The sequence below is a fragment of the Castor canadensis genome, chromosome 3 (genome assembly GCF_047511655.1).
Source record: "Castor canadensis chromosome 3, mCasCan1.hap1v2, whole genome shotgun sequence".
NCBI classification, from domain to species: Eukaryota; Metazoa; Chordata; class Mammalia; order Rodentia; family Castoridae; genus Castor; species Castor canadensis.
In genome coordinates this window covers 72,695,529-72,704,353 of record NC_133388.1, presented here as the reverse complement: position 1 = coordinate 72,704,353, position 8,825 = coordinate 72,695,529, and the positions used below count along the sequence as shown (strand labels likewise).

The following is an 8,825-nucleotide window of genomic DNA, read 5'->3' as shown; positions in this document are numbered from 1 at the left end:
GTCAGTTCAGGATAGCATACAAAGATTGGAAATATACTGAATTGAACTAGAGATTAGTGAAGTTTCATTTTTTTCCATTTGTCGAACCTCTAGGCTAAACTGGGGATCCATAGGGTTTCTAGCTCCATTTGGTCATAGTCATATTTCCCATGCTGTGAATGGACAGACAATGGAATATTAGTCCATAAAAAAAGATTTTGTGTTTAAATAATTTATGAAAATACTTCCCTATAGGAAGGTCCCAATATATCCATCTGCAGATTAAAGGCTCTGAGAAGGTCTGTAATAAAGAAACTTTTTAAAACTTTGTCAGATTATAATAAATAATAATATATAAATTATAATTTATCATATATCTTATTATTTGTATTCATTTTTTGTTTTATTTAATCATAATAATTTTATCTGTAAACAGATCATTATCCATCATAAACTACCCCAACATATTAGTGATTGTGTTAGTCAGCTATGTCATTGATGTGACAAAGTACTTGAGAAAAATAACTTAAGAGCAGGAAGACTGATTTTGACTCATAGTTACAGAGGTTTATGTCCATGGTCAGTTGGTTCTGTTACTTTTAGGACCATAGCAAGGCAGAAATATCATGATGGAAGAGGAAAGCTGTTCATCTCATGGCAGCCAGGAAGCAAAGAAGAGTAAAAGGAAGGGGCCAGAGCCAAGATATACCCTTCAAAGGCACACTTTAGTGACCCACTTCCTCCAGCTAAGCCACTCCTTCTCCATTTCTACCACTTCCCAATAGTCTACTCATTTTTTAATACAATAACTGATTAATCCATTCTTGAAGTCAGAGCCTTCATGATTTAATCATCTCTGGAAAGCCCTCACAGACACACTCAGAGGTATGATTTACTAATCTCCTAGATGTCTCTCAATTGAATCAGGTCAATAATCAAGATTAACCATCGGAGTGAATAAAGTAAAGGTTTATTTTTTACTCACTGCAGGTTGTGTGGGTCAGTAACTATTAGGACAGGATGACTCACCCTCATGGTGTGGATCCAGGCTGTATCCACAGTGTGGGCCCTTTATCTTTCCGGGCTTCAGAGTTCCCCTGGATTATTTGCATCCAGCTAACACAGGAAGGAAATAAGAAGGTGGCACACTTATTGTTCACACCTTCACAGGTGACAGTTTTCATTTTCACTCACATTCCATTGGTGAGAACCAGTTCCAGGGCCTACTTGGACATAATGGCATTGGGAGTGTATCTAGGAAACCAAGGAGACCATGGGTACTGGTGACCTCGCCCAGTAGCTATCACGAAATTTTTCTGTTGACCCCATAATACCTCTTTGTTCCCTTTCTATCTAAAAGAACATATTCCTCACCCCCCAAAAAATACATCCAAAGAGCTGCCTAATGTGCCATTTAGTTTTTATATTTAACTTAGTCCAGGATTTCTTGATGGTGCAGGTGTTGCTATCAGGGGCAGAAGGGGAAATACATGTTTCATGTGGGTTGCTCTTTCCTTTTTAGGTTTTTTGAGATAGGGTCTTAAAATATATTTTAGGTTGGCCTCCAGCTCATCATCCTCTTACCTCAGCTTCCTGAGTGCTGTGATTACAGGTGTGCACCACTATACCTGGCTTACTCATGTTTTAAATCCTATTTATTTAAAAAATAGAATTACTTGGTCAGCTATTTGTATTCCACTTAAAATTATTTTTCACAAATTAATTTTTGGCCTTCTCATCACAATTCTGAAATTCTTCTAGTCACTCAGGTGTGAAGTGCCCAGCTTCAGTTCACTGATCTGGCCCTGGTTCTGATCTCTAGGAGAGACTTACTTGTTCATTGTTGCCTGTGGCCCTAGCTCTGTCCTTTGGAGGATCCCCTGCCCATTACTTTCCCTGACCTCATATGAAGGGAGTTTGCTCAGTATACCCTCCTTGGTAACTGTGCAGACTTTGTAGGCCATTTCTCAATTATTTTATCCCAGAATCCAGAATCTGAGCACTAAGGAAACTCTGCTCATGGATAAATGTGTTATTGATGATGGCATTAACAATATCTGACATTTCTGTGATGTTTCTGGCTTCTGAAATTCTATTATATACATTATTGCATGCAGTCCTCAAAACAACCCCAGGAGGTGGGCATATAGAATTAGAGAGAAATACCACTGGGAAGTCCAAAGTAAACTACCATTGGCCCATTCACAAAGCTAGGCAACACTTCATGGCTTGTTTCTGCTAAAACAGTTTTCTTTTTTGAGCCAATCTGGGTCAATTTGTGGGCCAGGTATTCAGCTAGTTCAGACCTGGCCACAGATTTGATGAAATGTCCATTCTTTCCCATCATGACTTGCTACTGGCAAAGGAGATTATCTCACCCTGAGCAGCCATATTGAAGTATGGAACACTCAGTCCCATCCTGCCCTCTCCTCTTTATACAACCATGAGATTTCGCCTCTGGGAAGGCTAATGTTGTTTTAGCTTTATGGCTTTTACTTTATCTTCTCCAGAGGCTGAGGGATTCTTCAGAGATATCAGTAGGGGTCAGCTTATAGTAGACAAGGTTGGAGTGGTGGTAGTAAGAAGGGACCATCAGTCTTGGCTCTGGCCTTCTTATTCCTCCTCAATCAAGGCAGTCCAGGTTTGATCTGTATCATTGAAAGAAAGGATTCCACTACTAACAAAACCCCTGAAAACCATGGTTATTAGCTAAATCCATCATCTCTTCAAATGAAACATCTGAGGCCCAGGGAGGTTAATTGACTGATCTGAAGTCACACATTGCTAAAGGAGAAACTGGTATCACATTAGGTTTGCTGAATCCCAGGTTAGTGCTTTGTGCTAGAGTGACTGCCAGTTAAACTCTCTAGGTGTGTGTCGCATGTGGTCTAAGATGAAAGGAAGGAGCAAGATTCTGCTCTGCTGGTGAGACAATAGGTGACCTGCATAGGCTCTTGGTCTCCTAATTCCTCATTAGGTAAATCAAGAACAATCCTGGCTTCACATCCAGGGAAGGACTGTTCTGTGCAAGGCTGATGTGCACCCTGCTAAGATCTTGGCACCTCTCTAGCATTTTATCAGCTCTTATTTACAGAGAGATACTGCCTGAATTTCTTCTTCTACCCCATCCCCAATCCCCACATGGGGTTAGCTGTGCTATTTAAAATCTCAAGTAGGAGGGGACAATATAATTGTCTCATTATATTTTGGCCTTTTAGAATGTTGTTTTTCTCAGATTGTGAAGATAGAGTGAATATAGGTCAGCTTGGCTCTGTCTTTCTCTGCTGATGGTCTGCAAGTATTAAATATGCAAGAGATGGACTATTCTGTCCATGTTTTCTTCCCTCCAGTTATGGCAACATGATGTTTGTTTATGCTCCAGACTGGAAAGAAGAGATTACTTTAGACTTGTCTTCTTTTACCAACTGAAGAAATTCTTCACTGTGTCATGTTTAAATGTTGCTTTCACACAGTCCTAGCTTCTGTTGGGGGAGGGGCATGAGTAATTTCTTTCTGTGGGGCAGTTCTGTTCTCCTAAAGAGAAGAAAATAGGTCCCAATGTTTGGAATGCCAGTGATTTAGAAAGTTTCTAGCAGGTTTGTCACTTGTTCCAGTCACCAGACTTGATCCCAGAAAAGACTCTTGCCTTTGGGCCATAAGTAGGAGAAATTCTCTGCAAGGTCTATAGAAATTGAGGGTGGTGTGGTGTGCCCCACTAGAATCCAAACTTCTTTCCAGTGCTGTTCAAAGGCTAGGTGAGAGCTGGATTACTCTGCATGAGAAGTTTCTGTGCATTGGTGTCCATCAGAGGAAATGATCAGGGTAGATTTAGTTTGTCCATGTTTTGAGAATTGAAGTCTGTTTACTTTAGAATTAGAATCACTTGGCCAGTTGTTTATATTCCATTTTAAGTTATTTTTTTTCTCTTTGCTTTGTTCTTTGGCAGGTGAGCAAAAACTCTTTTTAGTAACTTTTGTAAAGGTACCATAATGCTCCTATCCAGAGAGCAAAGTGATCAAATTGCCAAATGGGGAAACATGTACTTGAGTTTTTATTTGCTTAGTATTAAATCTATATTCCATTTTCACCCTTTTTCTAAATGTATAACAACAAAGGGAGAGATAATTTAAATTTCTTCCCAAAGTGCTGTCAGGGAAATCCCTTTTAAACTTATAGATTTTAGTCTAATGAGGAAGTCTCTTCTTTTGGTGTAAATTTTGCATATTGTCTGTTGCTTACAGGGCTTCCGTATTGTCTCAGGCTCCACTGGAAATGCAGCAAGGATTCCTAGCACATCCCAGTTGCCATAGCAACAGCAGTCTTTCCCATAATGAGCTGCATCATCTGAACTGATGTCACAGCATCATGCAGCAGGTCAAACAAGGCACCTCCTAGTATTGCATCCTACAGATGTGCTGTAAACATCAAAAGAAGACGGTGGGAGCAGGAGATGGTGAGTGTTAAATGTCTGGGCCTTAATTGCATGGCTGTTTTGTCGGCTAGTCGGTGCCTGCTAAGGCAGAGATGGGGGATGTTGTCTGCTTAAAATGGACTGAGGAAAGAAAGGTTGTTTTGCCTAAATCTGTTTTTCAGGCTGTTGGGTTAAGACAAAGGCCTGTAAGAGTCATATAGGAATCAAAATGTGAAGTTATTCTTGCTTCATCTCTGTCTGTTAGTTTTTAGCATTCTCATAGATTTTTTTTATAAATATAGGATAAATTTTCTATTGCAAAACCCCAAATAAGCTCTTAAATGAGTAGTTCATAGCATTTAACATTCTGAAGATAATTTATTTCTTTTTTCATGGGGCAGAGCTAATTGGTTTCCTATTTGCTCTGTGAATTATGAAATTTTTAGTGATTTGCAGTGTGAAATTCAGTATTTACCTTGGTTGGGTTTCAGTTTCTTCATGGCAAGGAATGAATGCTGAATAAGCATTTGACACAACCCTGATGTGAAGAGGTTCTCTTGCATGTTCAAGGCAGACTTTAGTAAAAGCACAAAGATCTAAAACAAATGAGATTATCTAAGCTTTTTTATTTATATGGTAGTTTTTCGATTCATGTCCTCCATAGTTAGTTGGAAGACTGCCACAATATTTTTCTGTTTCTGGCTAGTCTCTAAATAGCTGGAGTTGTTTGCAAGCTGACTTGTAACTGAGAAAGGAACAAGTCTCCTCTCTGCGGCAGTTGCAGTCAAGGGTAACCCTAGGGAGAGCCCTGGAAGTGGCAGTGGTGTTGCCATCTCCTGCTTAACTTTAACCCAAAACTGGTAGGCTGAGTAAATATCAGGATCCACAATGATTGTTGGCAATACAAATCTCTAGACTCAGCCATAACCTCAACTCAATTCTGAAACTCTACATACACATGGATCATTTATGTTTCAATTGTTAGCTCTGCTTTTAAGGATCTTTACCCTCATTATTTTTTCTAAAAAATGTAGTCTAACAGTGTCAGTAAAGAATAGTGTATTGCCCTTTGTTTTGGGAGGTGAAATGGATTTCCCTGGTGCAACTGATTGCAACTAGGGGAGAGAAAGGAGGAGGCACATGTCAGTTCAATTGATCAATATGTCCACTTACAATCAGGGAGTGGTCTTGTGCTGCTGAGTTGATAAGTTTTTATTTGAAAAGTCTAACAGAAAAGAATGGCAACCTTTGGGTTCCTTTTCTTTTAGGCTGCTTTTGAGCCTGAAACAGATATATCATAGGAAACAGAAGGTGGGACTGATTTTTTTTTTTTTGCACAGATTTGAGCATATTGGTCCCATTAGGCATTAGCCTGAGTGAACAACCTCAGATTTTAATTAGTTTGTTTATACTGCATCACACACATGCTACTCTTATCCTTTAAGCTTATATGGCTGACATGTAGCTGCATGGGATGGGAGAGGTCAGCTTAGCCTGGCTTTATCATAAGCACTTACGAGCATGAATTGTTCATTGCCTGCCTTTTTATGTCGCATAATGTGAGCAGAAAGCACTGCTGGGACTGCTGGGTGCGAGCACAGCTAAGTCAGAAGCTCTAAGGTGACAAGGAGTGCTAGATGGTGATGGGGGAAGGGAAAGTGTGTCTAGTGGCTGGATTACAAGTCTGGAGAAAATCACTCGATGCCCATCAGAATTCCACTAAAGTATTACTTCCAGTGAAAAACAATGAAGAAAGACTTGTTTGGTAACATGAATTGCTGGGAGTAAAAAATAACCAAAGGCACATTTTAATGAGTTTTCTATTTGCTTAATTCTTGTCTCTTTTGTCTAACAGTACTCTTAGCTACTTCATCATGGGTGATTTGTACAATTACTGGAAATCACAGAGGTCAGATTCTTTAAGGGCAATGTTAGAAAAAGTGAAGTCATGCTTTGAGGGTGGGGAAGGGCACTGATGGGTGTGGGCTGACGCAGTTATCTAGTGGAACAGCCTTTCAATTCAGACAAGCCTGTGATCCTCCCAACCCCCACAAACGTTCAAAATGCAGTTACAGTTCCTCAACTTTATGCTTTTGTGTTCTTTTTGCTCCAAGAGAACAAAGCCCTGGTAATGGAGCTGTCATCCTAGTGCTCCATTTCTTCTCAGAGGGCCACAGCCTGTGCTGCTCTCTGATTAGCTGTGTGTCTTAATTACTAGCTAAAGCTATTTCAGTTGCCATAGTTTTAATATATTCTCAAGGGGTGGATGTTGTGGGAGTGAGTGTGTGTGTGTGTGTGTGTGTGTGCACGTGTGTACATGGGGGAAGGGAGAGATTACTGTATGGTTACATTTATTGATGTCTCTTGAAATTTTCTAGAATTTTAAGAATTTTGTTTCATAGTAATGACTGAAAGATTATCAAGACCATGTTTACTGTGTGGTCAAGTTTAGACCATGTAGGCTTCACAAGAAGTTAACCTCCTGCGTACTTTTTTTTCCTTAGTGGTACTGGGTTTGACTTCAGGGCCTCAGTCTTAAGTGTTTGCTAGACAAATGCTCTACTTTGAGCCATGTTCCTAGCTCCCTCCTGTATACTTTTGGTTATGGTTTTCATTACTGAATTACAGGTTTACAGAGAAGTTAAATCGTTACAGATAACTAGACCATGAGAAAAATGATAATCACAATAACAATCACAGTATTTATTCAGTTCTTATTGTGTATCAGTTACTGGATTGAGTGTGTTAGTGGACTTTGTGTACTTTCTTACTTAGCCCTTGTAATGAGATTATGAGGTAGAGAGTCACAATACCTAATTGTAAGATTAGGTGCTATTTAGCCAGGTGTGGTGGCAAGTGCCTAAAATCCCAGTGCTTGGGAGGTATAGGCAGGAAGATCAAAAGTTCATGCTAGCCTGGGCTACATAGTAAGACCCTGCCTCAATAAATAAATAAGTAAGTAAATAAATAAATAAATAACTCAGTGCTATTATTCACATTTTACAGAAATCAGTTCTTAGGTTATACATTTGGCAAAGGTCGTGTAGTTAATAAGTGACTGGACCAGGATTCCAAATCATTGCAGTCTGGCTGCGAAGTCTACATCACCCACAGTCATCCCAGTTGTAAGGTATCTTACCACACAGATCAGTCATCTACACTCCATCACACATATCCCACTCCTTCTCATTCTAATTGGAAAATCAGATTTCAGATGTAGAAGAAAATCTCATGTACTATACCAACTGAAGTTTCACTGGAAATAGATCACAGATCTTGGTCAGATATGGATATAAATATCCTAGAGATCCTAGAGATTTGGTAATACAGAACTGATGTTTGGACCTTTTGCTATTACTTGGTCTTGAAATATCTTTTTTTTAAAGCAGGATTTGTGTATGGTAAATGCTACATGAGTGAATATAGGCATGACAAAGTTTCACTAAAAGCAAGTTTTGTTGTACCTGTCTTATTAGCTATATATGTAGTGCTCTGCTAACTTTAAGACATTTGCATTTCCTGGCAATACCAGACAAGTAATAGAAACAAAAATTTCTCTCATAGTCTAGAAGGTATAATCTGAATCCATCTCTTGAGTTAAGAAAATTTTTTTTTTAAAAAGGGCTTATTTTGTTGAATATATCCATGGCTGAAACCAAATGCTCTCTGTTTCTGACCAAGCACAAGAATGAGTCTTGTACAACCTCCTGGAAGATTTGTGTTTGAGGAGAGCTGATACAGTCATCTCTGCATCATCTTGCCCATCCCCAGCTATCCACACCCAGTTTCATTACTGGGCTCTAAGGGTTGTTCTTTGTCTGAGTGTGGGGCTAATGCACACACGGACAGCACATTGATATTGATTCTGGAATGGTGAATATTTAAAAATATTATTTCACAGGGTTCATTAGCCTTTTTTAGGTTCTGGGAAGAAGTTGACCTTTGTCCTAGCCTGCTCCAAAGAGCCCCAGCTCACATCTGCAAGAGGTATAGGAATGAGAGGTTTGTTTTCTAGGCAAAGTGACTATGAGAATTAGGTACCAACTAGGAAGTAAAATAGCCAATGGAATTTAGGGAATTTGGTGGTTCTGCTATTTGTTTCTGATTCCCTTCTATTTTTAATCTTAGAGTTAGTGAATGGCAGTTTGCTTTCATCCTGTAGATTCAATTCAATTCAACAAATATTTGAGTATCTTCTATGTGCTAGACATTGTTAGGCACATAGCAATACATAATACAGATGCAAATCTCTTCCTCTTCTACATTGCAGAGGAGGAGACAATAATAAACAGGAAAATTTGTAGTAGAATAATGTTTTTCTCTTTGAAACTGTAATATTATTTCTATTTACTTCTATTCCATACATTAATAGATAAATCCATTATCTCTGCATGTATGTATTGGTGCATATGCATTTGCCATTTACATCTGAAGA

General features: G+C 39.0%; 1 protein-coding gene across 4 annotated transcripts in view; it reads left to right on the top strand.

Moving 5' to 3' along the window:
• The first annotated feature begins 4,274 nt into the window (after positions 1 to 4,274).
• The window catches only part of Akap6 (A-kinase anchoring protein 6), a 515,042-nt gene continuing 510,491 nt past the window's right edge, over positions 4,275 to 8,825 (top strand). Inside the window, exon 1 of one of the 4 annotated variants that reach the window (XM_074068188.1) lies at positions 4,275 to 4,432. The gene's annotated coding sequence lies outside the window, so the exon portion shown is untranslated. The remainder of the gene's footprint in view (positions 4,433 to 8,825) is intronic. The other 3 variants (XM_074068190.1, XM_074068191.1, XM_074068192.1) reach the window with 3 other exon arrangements.